This window comes from Triturus cristatus, chromosome 2_1 (genome assembly GCF_964204655.1).
Source record: "Triturus cristatus chromosome 2_1, aTriCri1.1, whole genome shotgun sequence".
Taxonomy (NCBI): Eukaryota; Metazoa; Chordata; class Amphibia; order Caudata; family Salamandridae; genus Triturus; species Triturus cristatus.
The window spans coordinates 1,052,375,244-1,052,391,188 of NC_140581.1; the positions used below are offsets into that span (position 1 = coordinate 1,052,375,244).

Below are 15,945 nucleotides of genomic sequence, written 5' to 3' on the forward strand. Positions count from 1 at the left end.
TTCTCAAGTTTGCGCAGGTTCTCATGTGACACAACACAAATATACTGGCCTTTTTAAAGACCTATGTGCTCAACACTAAACTGCAGTGCATTAAGCAAGCTCCTGTGCATGTTTAATAAATGAAGGCATTGGTTAGGATCACAATACCTACCATGGATATTATCAATTGGGTAAGAGTACTCTAGGCTAAGAAGCAAGAGTAGACAGTGTTTATCAGTGATTAACAGTAGAAATCCATTTTCTTCACTGACAAGAATCAGGCCTCTTGGTGTTTCAGAGGATCAAACAGTGACCATGCGTACAACATACAGATAATAGTATCTGCCGTTACTCCTGCATCATGAATTTACCCAGTGACATGTAGGCTGATTGGTGGCATGCTACTGTTGCTGTCTGCTTGCACAAAATTAAATCACATGAAAGACCTAGACAAACAATTTCTGATTTGTAATGGTCTGCAGAGAGCTATTTTTCTAATGGTGCACACATAGAGTGTGTATAGATGACCACTCTGTTTTGGAGCCTGTGGCTATTTTTCTGCAGCTGACCAATCTTGCCACCAACTTTCATATTAAACTGGTTGGGAGACACCTTGTCTGGCTGCACAAGACAAATTACATGACTATCTCACACACAGAGACATTAAACCTCATGAGTTTGTTGTATACTTGACATTCCAACAATCCCAACATGACCTTGTAATGCAGTTGTGGCACTCCTGATGCATAAAGCATGTCGAGCATGTGGCTGCTAAAAATGACCTGTGCCAAGTGTAATGGTACAAGTGCCCACTCAAGTCAGTTCTGTGATCTGCACCTACATAGAAATTTAACATTTGGTACTCTTGAATCCTGATTTCGGCCAGAGACAGAGTGCAATGAAATTGTGGTTGCAACCAACATACGCAAGTAATTGCCATAGTCAACATGCACCTACTCCTGGAATGCTAACCCAGATAATTGAGGGTGCAAGTCTCCATGGTCTCAAAAAAACAAAAGTTCCCTTCTCCTGTTGATGTGATTAGGAAGAGATTATCTCCTTCTGGGCCTCTCTTTTCTCATCGTAAGAAAAAGGGACTAAGTGTGCGATAGAGTCTTATGCAGGTTACCAAATTTACAATAAAGTAATTCAATGCTTTGTGATTACACAGTCAAACGAAACAACTACACAGATGCAAAGGAATAAGATGTTTACCTATTTTATTAACCAGTACATTCTTCATTATTCATCCATATCAGTTAAAAACACTTGTCCATGTTATTTATTAAAAAAAACATATACAATACATAATAATAAAACAAAGATATTTTGAAAAAAGACTGTCGACGCGGCGTTTCGGTGTTCTAAAATATCGTCACCTTCTTCAGGACAACAATTTCCAATTGTAAAAACATCTAGACAAAAATATGAACATTGAATTAGTGTAAAGAAAGAACTGGTATTCTTATGTTTATATTCCTTTGCTCGTTTTCAGAAAATACATGCAACAATCTAACAAACTTTTCTTTTGACATTGTATATTCATACAACCATCTCTTTATCCCCACTTCATCTTAAAAACTGCTCCTTAATTCATTTGGGGTCTCACCCCTTTCATTAGACCAAAATTGTTCTACCACAATTGTATAATTTACTTTACATTAAAAAATCTCTATACCATGGTGAAGAACATCATCAACATTGTTCGATATATATTTACAAATAATCATTCTAATATTTGGTAACCTGTAGACAGTATCATGTCGATCACTCTCCTTGGGAGAGGATTTTTCTTTTAACTATTATTTCTATCCCTGAAAGACTGTATGTTTTGTTGCATACCTGAAGTTGGTACTGTTTTGAAGCCTCAATCAACCGGCAAAAGATATTATTGCAATCCTTCAGTACTTTCGGATAAAGGAAACACTAGTCTCCATGATGGCATTGGTATGGATTAGGATCAAAGTTTCATGGTGATGTGGTGGGAGGTTGTGGTGGTATCACCACCATGATTGATGATCCCTTGCTTTTGGTCTTGTTCCAACATACTCCTACTGATTGCCGCTAGATATCTGAGCTTATCTCACCATGCATGCATGTTCTACAGCACTATTAATGCCTTCTGTTTTGCCACAGCTTTCAAGATATGGTGAACAGGATTCAATCCGCCAATATGTTTTTCTCATGGGACTATATAGGTGCTGTAGCGCTAGTGACAGGGATCTAAATAGTTCTCTGCCTGGTGTCATAGGTGATGTGGTGCATATCTGACCATTCTTGAGATGTTTGGTGTTGGTTAGCTCTTCAGTTTTTTTAACAACTTCACTTGCAATGTGAAAACACAGTCTGTCAGGATATGCCATTGTTTCTCATCCATTTGGTTATATTCTCTTGTGTCTTCTAAAGCTAGCACCTATTTCACCAGTCGTTCATGTGTGATTTGGTGGAGCCTAATCTTTCTTGTAGGATTGGGTGGAGCCGGGAGGCGTCAAGTAGGCATCACTGTTTTCGAAACTCCTTGCACTATTTACATTTGGAAAAATCAAGGCACAGGAACACATATGATACAAGTATATGGTCCATGTACCAAACTTCAACTTTCCGGATAGATTAAAACTTTACATCACTCTTTAGAGTCACAGTGGTGTTTTCTGATATTCTGGCTAAACATATTGCGATGGTATCTGCTCTATTGCCTTTATTGCTTTTACATGTTCCACCTTTTACGTACGCATGATTGCTAGGACATGCACTTGGCAAAGGTGAACATTAGCTGAAGTGATCTCCCTTCAGGTTCTCATGAGTGCTTTATGTTTTTGTCAATCTTTCCCATTGGCTTAGTCTAGAAATCAAGCTACCTTAGTTTATTTATTTTGTTACTATATTTTATCCAACATGCTCTTTGAATAATGTGACTTGTCTGAAGGTATATTGTGCAGAAGAGCCCCGAAGTTCAATCTTTAACAAATCTTACCTTTTTACATTTCTTCCAATCATATTCAGAATAACTTTTAGGTGAATTTCTCTTTTTACTCAGGAGTGTGACCCCCACATGCTTGTATTACTGTGACGTCCCAGTCACATCGTCATATGTACTTTTAGTTTTGCTGGTCAGTTCTGTTCACACCATTCCTTGTGTTTCAACATTTTAACTTTGGCAATGGCTCACTTTACACTGGAACACAACTGTGATGCATAGTGTGCTCCTTAACAATTATGGTCCACAACAAAGGACGTATCCATATTTTGATACCCATTTAACCTCTTAAAAGTTGTATGGATTTGTCTTTGGGCTGATTTTCGCATTTAGAGGTTCTGTGTTGATACCACAAATCACTGAATATATCATAAATGCCTTGCACACACAGATGCAATAAATCTTCCTTCCCCTTTAAGGATTAGCATTTTTGGTGCCTCTCATTGAAGATGTATGAGTCCTTTACTGCCCCAACCCATAAAAGTTTAAAACCAATTCTGGTATACAAATAAACTCCCAAACTTTAAACCCTAATAGAACAAAGATGTAGTCCTTAGTGTCCAGCAGGATGAAAAATTAACACCAAATAAGATTGAGAAAGCAATATACAGAGCTTGACAATGATGAGTTGGGGAACTAGCAGGCGGAAGACCATTTCCATGGAAGAAAGTCATACCCACCCTACTGGGTGGGCCGGAGTGGCCTCCATTTCCTGAAGGCATCTGCATGAAAATTTAGAGCCACTTCATCACTACCTGCTGTTTTTATCTAAAAAACAATATTAGCCAATGACAAGAGGGCAAATACAAAGCAGTGCTAGACTTGAAGAAAGCAAAAAAGTGATTGATGGAATGCTTGAATTCATCTCAACCACTGGTAATTAGCCACATCCAAGTCCACCTTTTTTGCCCACAACATATCCTCAATTAGGAACCATCCATATGTCTTTGAATACCTTTATTTGGCGAAAAGAGATGCCATAAAAGTACAGTGTAAAACATTATAAAATGATATACATTGTTACCCAATAAAATTCCATTAAATCATTAAAATAGGCATAAAAAAACAATTAATTCATAAAACAGATGAAATCATTTAGCCATCTACAAGGAACCTAGAGGGACCTAGGCACAGCTCATATATATATATATTCACGACATATAAATAACACCAGCATAAGATCAAAATTACCTATACCTATTACCTGTCCTGTCCTACCTGAAGCCTCAGTCTCCACATTGCCAGTGAAAAACGGGATGCAGCAAAAATTATTATTTGTCTCAAATCGGTCCCCAATATGCAAAGAGCATCTTTATGAGATCTAGTGCCCAGAACCTGGCATATTGGAATCAGCCACTTTTTCCGGGGTAAAAGATATGTGTTCGCCCCACACATAGGGCAAGAGAATCTTACTAGGCCATGTTTCTGCGACCATTTGATGGTGTATGAGGCGATTTGTTGGGTTCCATACCTTAGCTACTAATACAGCTTGGGAGCCAACGGGGGCTTGATACAGTCAAGATATTCTACCGGACTATAAAATACTTTAACTTGAAGGAATTGTTCCGTAATAATGCCAGTGGCAGAATCTGAGAGTACCTGACCCAACTTTTACAGGCAAAAACTTTCTTTAATCATGCATTTATTAAGGACTGGAGGGATCGCATGTACTTTCCATAGATCACTAAGCCCAATCTTTGCAAGGGTTTCTTTCATATGTCTGAACCAGGGAATGTTTGGAGTGCCTGGAATCCTCAGCACATTTCTAATGCCGTCCAGATAAAATGAAAGTGCAGGTGTAGACCAAATCTGTTGCCAGTATAAAATCAGATTTAATTCCACTTCCTCATTTTTGTGACTTCAAAGTTTTGAACCATACATCACAGTGTCCAATGTCTGCGCCCTGTAAAATTGCAGAGCTGACAAAATTGGTTGATATGACGATTTATTATTATGAACTCTTAAATCTTAATAATGCCCCATTTAGCTGTACAAATTTCAGTCTCTTCTTGTCTATGTGATTGTACCAATCCATACGCTCATTCAGTGTCAGCCCAAAATAATCTAAACTTGAACATGCTCCAGGGGGACACCTAGGAGCTTGGGGTTACCTTGTGTGGAAAAACCTCGATTTAAGATCATGTATTTAGTTTTCGCAACGTTTATTGCTAATCTCCACTGCTCCCAGAATATCTAAAAGCGATGCAAGATATTCTGCAGGCCCATAGAGAATTTTGAAATTAATGAGGTGTCATCTGTGAACATTAAGGCTGGTGCCTTAATATTTGGCAATCTAGGTGGATCACCATCACAGTCATCCAGGAAGGTATTAAGGTCATTCATATATAACAAAAACAAAGTGGGGGCCAGCACGCATCCCTGCCTTACCCTATGGTCCACAAAGAAGGGAGCCTTTAAATTGCCCGTTGCTCCACACTGAACTTGAGCATAGTTACCTTGGAGTGTAATTAGAACTGCCAATAGATCTGAAGGGACACCCATGATAGACAAAACTCGCCAAAGATTAAGTCGCCGTACCATGTCAACGGCTGAGTGTAGATCAACAAATACAATGTACAAACTACCACCACCCAGGACCACATTTTTCCAATAGATTAAAAGAAAATGAAAAACGTGATCAATTTATAATGACTCCCTTTCTAAAACCTGCTTGGAAGGGGGTTAAGATCTTAAAGACTTCCATCCAGATATGGAGTCGATTTAGGAGTATGGCACAGAATAGTTTGTGGGAACAGTCTATCAGACTAATCGGTCTGTAATTAAGCAGGTCTTCAGGGGAAACCTTTTTATGTATGGGAATGATTTCAGCCCCTGACTAGATTAAGGGAGTGGCTGCTCCTTTGAAGATGTTGTTAAATAATAACATCAAATACGGCCCCATGCATCCTGGTTTTGCCTGTAAAGATCCCCAGGGATTTTATCCAGTCCTGGAGCTTTGTTACTGCTTTTTCTGCCTAATGTTACATTCACATACTCTAGAGAAATAGAATTGAAAATTGATTCTGTTACAAATTACCCTCTTCCTTCAATAACTTGTTGAGCATCAGCACTTGCTGGTGAGAATCACCACCACCCACCAATGTATACAAGGGTGTGAAGTGTGAGACCCAGTCTGCTGCGGCAATATTCAACATGGTTGGGCCAGCCCTTCCTATGCAGCCCACCGAAACCAGATTCCAGAAGCTACGGTAATCTTTATTATTGACTGCAATTAGCATGCTCTTCCAGCGTTCTATTTTCCATTCCACTTTAGCCTGCCTGGTGGCGGATTTGTACGCAGCCCTCAAGTAGTTGATTTGCCCCCAGTCTTGCTTATTGATCGCTAGTGATAGAGCTTGTCTAGCATTCTTGCACTCTATATTGAACCACAGCTGCAAATCAGGTTGCTTACAGGGTTTCCTAGATTCAGCATAAAATATGGCCTTGTGGTAATCAAACAGCTGTAATAAAGAGATAAATGTTGAACATCATATCCCTCTACTGTCCCACCCCAACTTAAGTATGTCACCTAAGCTTGCGGCTATCAAAGTATAAATCTTGCTCATCTGCACTGCTGAGTCCTTCACTCTGTCCCATTTTACTGCTTGTTCCTAGTATCAACTATATTTGGGTCTATACAATCCTCCTGAGGGGGCTTCAAACCTAAAATAGCAAAATCTATCTCAAGTTGCAGGGCATTGTCATCACTCTCTATCTGATCTTTCACAAGAAAGTCAACAAGGAGGGGCCATAGACATAATTCTATTAGAATATAATCATAAGACTAGTGTTTGGTAGCCTATTAAAGGTGTTTTTGCCCTGGCTGTCAGATGAAGATCTCCCATTTACAGCTCGAAACCCTGCACTTAATTTGTAATGCCAGGGCTGTCATTTCTTCATTGGTGCTATGGTCAGCATGGGGAATCACCAAATGGTGTCTTCTTCATACAAGTCAATCTCTCCTTCATCATTCAAGGGTTCAAACTGACAATTGAAGTCGCCACCAATAATCTTTAGGGCAACCCCAGGAGCAGTTGTCAGCTTAGACAGTAACAACTCCAATGTGGCCTGTTCGTGGGCCAGACCCGCTGGTCTAAGATGGACATTATATAGATATACAATATGAGTTGAATTTATTATAGACACACACAAAATGTCAGGGGATGGCACTGAGATCTCTTTTATTATGCGGGGAATGTCTGCACAAACCCAAGTGGCCAACCCTCCAGACGGTCTGCCCCTGCCCCTTCAGGCAGCTTGTTTGTGAAAGTTAATGTAGCCACCCTGATATGGAGGTTTAAGGGCCTATGTTTTCTGGAAGAAACAGATGGCATGGTGGTCAATAAAGGTGGTCCAGTTGGGAATGTGAAGCTTAGAGCTAAGGCCTGCAATATTCCAGGATAGTAATTTGAACTTGGACTTACCACAGAGGGATTTAGTGCATGAAACCTCTGAATTGGCTGGGGCAAACAAGACATCACATTCACTGTCTCCGTCAGGTAGATCAGGCTGTGATTTCATGCTGTATCGATCAAACTCAACCAGCTGGGTTACATGGGCAATTGGCACATCCTTACGCCGTGTGATCTGCTGGCCATAACCTGAACAATATCCCTGGGATGCCTCAACATTGTGAGGGCTAGACCAAGGTGGGAGGATAACAACTTCCCCTTCACCACTGCCCACAGGGGCAATTGACCCTCTGACTCCTACCACTATGGAAATAGCCCCCTGTTCTAGCACTCCATTAAATGTGACAACCCTATTGCCTTCAAAACTCCCGATTTTTTTATGATGAAAGAATGCAAAATTACTGTCATTGCTACTTGGTTCCAGTCGTTCAACCCCATCTAATTGGGGAAACAGTTACATTAAAACCATAAGTGTCTTTTGAGTAATGCGTAAAAGCCCTAGTTGGAATAAAGGCTAGCTTTTGGGGTGAATAATCATGCTCCTTTATGCTAGGGGGTCTGTAAAAATAACCCAATGGTACTAACTCAAACTTAGACCTTTTTGTGGGCCACTGATAGGGGCAAAATATTAGCTTTTGAACAATCCTAGGTGATCTAAAATGTATAATTACACAATCACCAAATTGGAGCTTTGGTCCCCTCCCCAATCAACTCACTCTCATTGTAAACAAGATTTATCCTGCCATTGGGGGGGGGGGGATACTGCCTCTGATCCCCCAACCAATTGAGACATTTATTAGTTAAACCAACTTGGTCCTCCCTCTGGTCAGCACGCAGTTCTGGAACACCAGTTAGCACAAGCTCAGAAGGACAAGAGGCTGGAGGGAGGTCTATCACCAGTAGTCTTTTAGAGGTGGTTGAAAAGTTGGAGGTTATTAACCTATGCTTGACCGCACCATGTTGGAAGGAGGCAGCATGCAAACCAACACTAATGGGATGAGGCTCTGAGCCTCCAAATGTTTTATCTACAGGTTTTATAAAGCAGGTAGATGTACTGGCTCCAGTCGCTTCCCCTTTGAGTACCTGATCATGTCTGTTTAGCCTACTAGGCTGTGAGTTGTGGCAATCATGAGTAGTTACGACATGGGCGCCAGCAGCCACATCAAGCACAGGAGTGTTCACTTGTACTTAGCGTTTTGAGATATGATATTACCCAGGGATTTATCAATTACCGTTAACCTATCATGGAGCGAGACAATCTCTTTGACCAGCAGCTCTACAACTTTCCCAAGTTATGATTCCATAAGGCCAGGGCTAGCTTGATCCTTCATACAGGGCAGAATGGTAGCCTTTGTAGGTATCTGAACTGAGGAGCTGGTTGACTCGATTACAGGCCTAACAGGCTCCAGGCGAGCTACTGAGGCAGTGCTCTGTCTGGGAGGCTTGACAGCCCGGGGTTGTCTGATATTTTGCTGCTTCCTGGCCCCAAGCCGAGCATGGGTCGGAGATAAAAACACATCATTACCTAGTTCTGCATCGGTCACTGAATGGTCGCCCTCCTTATGAGCTGTCACATTGCCCTCACTTGGGGAATCTAGCAGCAGTGGAGCCCCACCACAATGACCTACAGAGGTTCCCAGGGACAATCTTCTCTCCGTCAGTTCAATTTCAGTTGATGTGATCCCCATAGCTCTATAGGAGTATTTTTGTCTGTGCTTGTGGGGTGGGGGGGGGGGTGAGGGAGTGGCTTGGATAAAGTGACCCTATTTTTGCCCATGTTGAGTCAGTCAAATGAGACAGGAGTGCTAATTTCCATAACACCAGAGAATAAAAACTAGGGCACTCACCCATGAGAAAGATGTCAGAGGGTGGGTCTGACCTGGCCTCCTCCTGTTTCGGACGGGCGCAGATGGGCCCGCCCTTGGCCCGGGTATGCCCGCGCCTGTCCCGCGCTGCAGGATTCTCCTGGCACTTTAGCGCATCAGGAGGTGAGCCCTTCCTCCTCCTCTGATGACGCGGGTGCTGGGGGACCGAGACCCACCCCAGTCAGACACCAAACAGCACACCAGTAGAACGTCGCGGGCAAGAAACACCCGGCAAGTCCGTCCCATGCTGGGGGACTCTCCTGGCGCTTTAGCGTATCGGGAGGTAAGCCTCTCCTCCTCTGATGATTATGTGGGAGCTGGGGGACAGAGTCCCACTCCAGCCAGACATCAAACAGCAATCCAGCAGAGTGTCCCGGGCAAGAAACACCCAGTAATTCCAGCCATATGCAAAACGGTCTTGATCCTGCTCCTGTGGGAACAGTGCAGCCTAAAATGCCAGGCCAAGTCTGTTCTATATGGGAACATGAGCAACCCCAGACTGGTTTTGTGACAGCATTCCCATCCGTTGTGTGTTTTTTGCCCACCATGCTCCCATAGCAGGACCCAAACTCTAGGTCTAGGTGTGTCGCCAGAAAACCCACAGACTTGGTAGTATGTGAGTTTTCACAAACTTTTTTATTGGGAACAGCCTTTACAACGCAGTCAATACCACGCAGGTAGGTAACAATGCAGTCATTACTACAACCGCGTTATTACCACGCGTGGCATTACATCGCAAGACGTTTCAATGACTTGCGCGGTGGCATGCAACACCAGGGAATGTGTTGGATTTTAAATCCAACACCTTCCCTGCTGTTGCGCTAACTGGAGTAGGAATGGTAATTTATACTATTCCGAAATCCAGTGCACCACCTAGTGCAAGTCGTTGAAAGGACTTGCGATGTAATGCCACGCATAGTATCAACACGGTCCTTGTAAATACCGCGTTGTTACCTACAGTGTGGTAAAAGCACGCGTTGTAACGTGCTACATTCTTTTTTAATACATTCCCACTATGGATTCAGAGAATTTTCCTTTTCACAGCATATGTACATCCAGTAGCGGCTTCTGGAGGGAGTGCTGCGGAGGGGGTAGTAAAGTCATGCTCACGGCCGACCGGAGTAATGTAAATAAAAGCCGGAGTTTACTACCCCCACACTACCAAACAACACACCAGAAACAAGCCAAGCATGCAGCAACATGGATGCACCCTGACCGAGCGCAGAGCACAACGCGAACCCCACAACCCCCACAGACCACCAGCAAGGAACAACAGGGACGGGGCCAGCCGAGGAGAAGAGGGAGAGGAAGACGGGGTGCAGTCCGCAGCAAAACCAGATCAGCATCACAGAGGTGACAGAACACTACCATCAACTGGCCCACAAGTAGATCACCTGGAATGCAGTCGGAGTGCCTAGGAGGCCAATCGAGGTGGCCAATAGGCGCTGACATGATGTGACAACCTAAACCAGGCACCAACCCGCTGCCTACAGGAAGGCTGCAACAGCGACAGGAGGTGGCAGTCCTGTGCCACAGGAGGAGCTGAAAGAAACCGAGGCCACAGTCATCAGTGTGGAGACGGTGCAAGGAGTAGGGAGTATGGACACAGCTCGAGAGGACCTGGCACAACATCAATAGGGTGAGTAACGACCAGGGACTGGAGGACAGGGGAGATGGGCACAATGGCACACATGCACAACGAGGTGTAGCACACTGCACACCCACAATAACCCAGGATCATGTCCCTGAGCCCCTTGGCACACTGCAGCACACACACACCCACATTGACGAAAACGTGGTACAATGCGCGAAGCTGACACTGCAGAACTGAGGACACAACTGGCTTTGCACATGCACAGAAACATGCCTACTACATCTGGCAGAGCAGGAAATTGTGAAATGGAAATGTACGCGTGTGACCTCACATCCGTCATATAGTCCAAATGTACACTGTTCCGCGGCAGTATTCAGCACCTCCCAGTCACAATGTACATTGTCAAACAGTCTGCATGTAAACCAGAAATAAAGCCAACATACATGTCAACACAATGTCAACATGCATCTCCCCTTCACATTGCAGAGGGGCACACAACACCTCCAGCAGAGCACAGACGACAACACATCTGTGATGCTGGAAGGGACCACCATACCTTCGACACCGACGCCCTACAACAGCCCATGGACATCCCACGCAACCCACCACCAGGACCCGGGCAGCCAAGCTACTTAGAGGAGAACACAGAGCCTGCAACAGACCACACAGCAGGAATCACCCGCAAGCACAACTGGCTCACGACACTTCACCCACCCACACATGGCACCCCAAAGCCATGTGTCAGCACGCCAAAAGGAGGTGGCCGAACAGGTGTGGGTTGGGTCCGAACCGATGGAAGGCGAACTAGATCACATACGTTGGTGTCTTTTACCCTTAAGGGACCACCTACACCCCACAAAGGAGACCCACACTGCCACAGAGACACATGCAGATGCACATTCACAGTACAGAACCACACCCAGGGGCACGCAAATAGCAGTCACACACCCACGTTGGCTCTGCATACGACGACCCAGGCCACTCCCCTTATGAATTGAGTGAGTGACGACAAAGCTAAAAGTCCATGCTCTAACCCGCTGCCTGCAGTGACATGTCTGCATCCACTGTACACAGCACAATGTAATGTCGTAGGGCCCAGGGCCCTCATGCATACAACAAGACCACATGGACACACACAGATATTATGTTGAACCGGCTATGGGCACGTGCGCCAGGCCCCTTTATTGGCAGGGCCACATGTACATTGACGCCTGTGCTGGATGTGTGTGGGGTAAGTGTAAGCCAGCCCGCACAGAGTGCTTGGTGCTGGCAAACACTTGAACAGTGGACACCAGTGCAATGGAAAATGAAAACACCTGCATAACAGAGTCAACTGCTGAGCAACATGGAGGGAGACGGAGAAAGTCCAGAGGACACCCAACATGCAAACAGAAGTGTCCGTGAGTTGCAGTGCACTGAGGTTGGGGCACTACAGCTGAGAGCGCCCATGTGAAGAAAAAGTCTCGGACTGTGTCCCTTCGAGATATTCCTGATGCAGATGCAGTGGGTCGTGTTAGAACTGCATCATCTTCATCATCAACATCCCAGGTCTCCCACACTGCTTGAGGTGAGATTGCTGCACAACCTCTCCACAACACAAAACTCAATCAGTAACGGAAGATGGCTTGCGGTGCACTGAGTCAGTGGCACCTGGAGTGCTGAGCAGGGTATCAGTCTGATGATGCCATCCATGACAGGTGTGAGCAACTCCGTAAGTCAGTCAGGACCACCGTTTCGACTCTGGCAGATGGTGGTTGGAGGTGGTCCTGGCGGTGGTGGCATGTGCCTCCTGCGGTGATGCGATGTCCGTGCCGGTCAGGACTCGGCCGGAGGCAGCGTACAGCGTAGGGCCACAGACACATGGCGTTGATGCCCCTAAGGCCATCGCCTCAGAGGCCATCCAATATCTCAGAAGAAGGGGTCCCGGACCTGACCAGCACAGAGTTAGTGACCCCGGATGCACAGCAGCCGTCACAGGCACCCTGCCATGGGATGGTGACTTCAGGTGCACTGAGGTAGGTCCACGCGCAGTGAGTGGGTCCTCATCGATGTCGAAGGTGAATGTGGCGGAGGCTTGCGGGGGACAGAGGAAGGTGTCCTCCAGGGCATGATACAGAAGGTCTGATGTTATCCGGAAGCAGCAAATGGTGGGGTAAAGCGACAGCCTCGTTTTCACCACCATTTCGGTATCAGCTACATGACGATCAAAACTAGCCCCTAGTCCATAGACTCAGACGCCACCAATGTACAACCAGAGAGTGTCCATGAATGTCGGGGAACAGACTTTGTGGCACCGGGGATGGAAGGGGGGTGCAGTCTGCGATGATGCTGGTACACTGATATGAACTCTGCCATCGCTAAATCAAGACTCTGTGACCTACTGGACCACAGTGTAGGTCAGAGGCAGCGGTCAGCAGTGGCCCACACCCACCTGTCGTTGGCTCGCGATGCACAGAGTTAGTGACACCAGGGCAGTTGTCAGTAGTGTTCGATCACCTCCGTAACGATGATCCTATTCCCCCCGGACTGCAACGCATCATCCTCTTATGCCTCTCCTTGCGTGCAATGATATGTATTCTGCCTTTGAATAATCGATGTTCAGTTCCAATTCTGTGACCTACTTGTGCGCAGCGTAGGCCAAGGGCAGTAGTCCGCGTAGGCCCACAGACACATGTGGTTGTAATGCTATGCACAGTCTTGATGGCACCACATCGAAGGGAGTACAGTGACATGAACTCTGCCTTAAATAATGTTCACTGCCATGGTGTAATCAAGACTCATTTCCAAATGTGTGACCTTCTTGACCGTGGTGTAGGCCGGAGGTGGCAGTAGAATAATTCAACGAGAAAGGACTAAAGCGGGCCTGTGTCGTGGATGCCGTGATGGTCTAAGGAGGCTGCCAAGGTCGCGGGCCTCTGACTTGGAGCTTGCGCAGGCACGTGGTGGGCCCTCCTTGACACACGCCGTTATCGGAAGGTGATCAGTGTGGTCTGGCTGCGCAGGGGCGGGCCTGATGGGTTCGGGGTCCAGTGGGCCGGGGTACAGCAGGTGCACAGGATCGCAGGCAACTACGCTCACGAGAACGACGTTGGCCTTTTGGCATGGTGAGAGGTGCCACCCTGGCAGAGACGTTGGGCTTTCCGGAAGAGGACCACGCCCAGGGCTACGTGCTTTTTATTCACACCCCTACGCTGGCCTGGGGTACGCCAGACCATCCCACTCCACTCACGCGTACAGGGGGGACGTAACAGGCAACATTTCTGCGAACTCCCCCTCAGGCTGGGGTGACATGGTTGCGTCCACTGTCTACTACACTCCATACACCAGAGGTGTATGTCGCCATGGATATGGGTGTGTTCTGCATACTGCGGTCTGTCCAGCACATCTCCGCCACTTTTGCCATTGTGTACTTTCCCAATCATGGTTCTCCTGCATCCCTCACACATGCCTGTTTGCCACCTCTCCCCCCATTCGGCTATTGTGTGGCTGGGATGCCATGCCATTGATAGCTCATGTTCACGGCTTTCCCAGGTTACCATTGTGAGTTGTTCTATCGTGTCTGGTGGGCGGGCATGTTGTTTTACATGTTGGTTGTGATTTTGTGACGTGTGCATTGCCAGAGTTGTGAGTTGCATGGTTGTGGAGTTGAGGTGAGTGGGGTGTTCATTTGGAACTTGCCAAGGGGCTGTGCATTTCCCTTGGTGCCATCCTGGGAATGCTGGTTGCTGATGGACTGTCGGAGGATGGAGGTATCATGCACACTGGCTGGGTATTTGGAGGCGACATTGGTGGAGGTTCAAGGGTGTTCGGTTGTTGCCTGCGCATTGATGTGAGATGTGTGATTTCTGTTGCAGTGATTGTGTGCTGCATCACCAGGGGGCACAGGTAGGACATATGTGCTGTGGATTGCCCCCAACACGTGCGTGCATCCAGCTATGGCGTATGGTCCTTGCTTGGTCTCCAGCGGATCATGCGCATTGTGTTGGACGGATAGGGACTAGGGTACCAGGCTGATGGTGATTTCCAGGACTAGTGTGAGGGACTTGGATGTGGCTGGCTGTGAGACTCCTCCAACTCTGGCGGGTGTTGGTTGGGGGTACCAGGGGCCTACAGGTGCAGCAAAGCCTGCAGCTTTGTGTGGGGTGGGATGTTGGTTGTCAGCTGTGTTGGTGCCGTCGGCCTGTTGGGCGATGATGGTCAGGATGCATACGATGGTTGTCCTTTTGAGCCTGTAGTGGGTAATGACATTGTCAGGTGTTGGGTCTGTGAGGCTGGTGCATTTCCGGGGTGTCCGCTGTCTTTGTCTGCGCTGCCTCTGTGGTGGTCCAGGGGGGGTTCTGGGTGGGGGTTGGGGTCCTGGGGTGGTGGCCCTGGGTGCTGTGGCCCTCTTGGGTGTCCGGGCCACATGACCAGTGGCTCCATGGCATCTGTTGCCTTTCCGATGTGGCTGTGGGCTGGGCTCCCTTTTGTGGTGCAGGCTGTCGTCCGACTTTGCACCAGGTCTGAGCAGGTGTTAAAATCCTGCAGTTAACGCACCTTTTCGCCTGTTTTGTGTTCTTATTGCCGATCTGGCTGGTCGTTGAGAATGCTGAGGTGTGGTGTTGTCACGGCTTTTCACACCGGAACGCCTACTCTGCCTCTCATTAGCGATAGTTATAGGGATCATCCGTGGCGATGTGTTTTGCGGCTGCCATTGCGGGTATACTGGTGCTGTGGGCTATTAACACCAGCTTGTGATTGGGGCGATAAGTTTATCGCACCTTTGGATGCGATAAAGTGCAGTTAACTCGGAGATAGATCCTTGTGAAAATCCCCCTTATAGTTTTATGTTTTGCGAAAAGGTCCCTTTATTTTCATTGTGACTGGTCTTACAACAACATTTGACAAGAAAATTGAAGCAGAAGTGAAAGATGACGCTGTTTCCAAATCAAATCAACCTTTATCCACAAATCTCCAGCACGAGCCAGTGCTGAGTGCTATAATCACACCGAAATGTGGGGAGATCAACCCAACATGCCTGTCGCGTTCCCAAGTGACAGTATTAGTGACCATTTATATTATGCGTTATCGCATTCGAGGCAGAATAAATTAAATGTATTTAGTTGACGTGTAATAATA

General features: G+C 46.2%; 1 long non-coding RNA gene across 1 annotated transcript in view; it reads right to left on the reverse strand.

The window, feature by feature from the left end:
• Positions 1–1,194: 1,194 nt before the first annotated feature.
• The window catches only part of LOC146866340 (uncharacterized), a 156,459-nt gene continuing 141,708 nt past the window's right edge, over positions 1,195–15,945 (reverse strand). The window contains exon 4 of the long non-coding RNA XR_014976793.1: positions 1,195–1,394. This is a non-coding gene — a long non-coding RNA (uncharacterized LOC146866340). The remainder of the gene's footprint in view (positions 1,395–15,945) is intronic.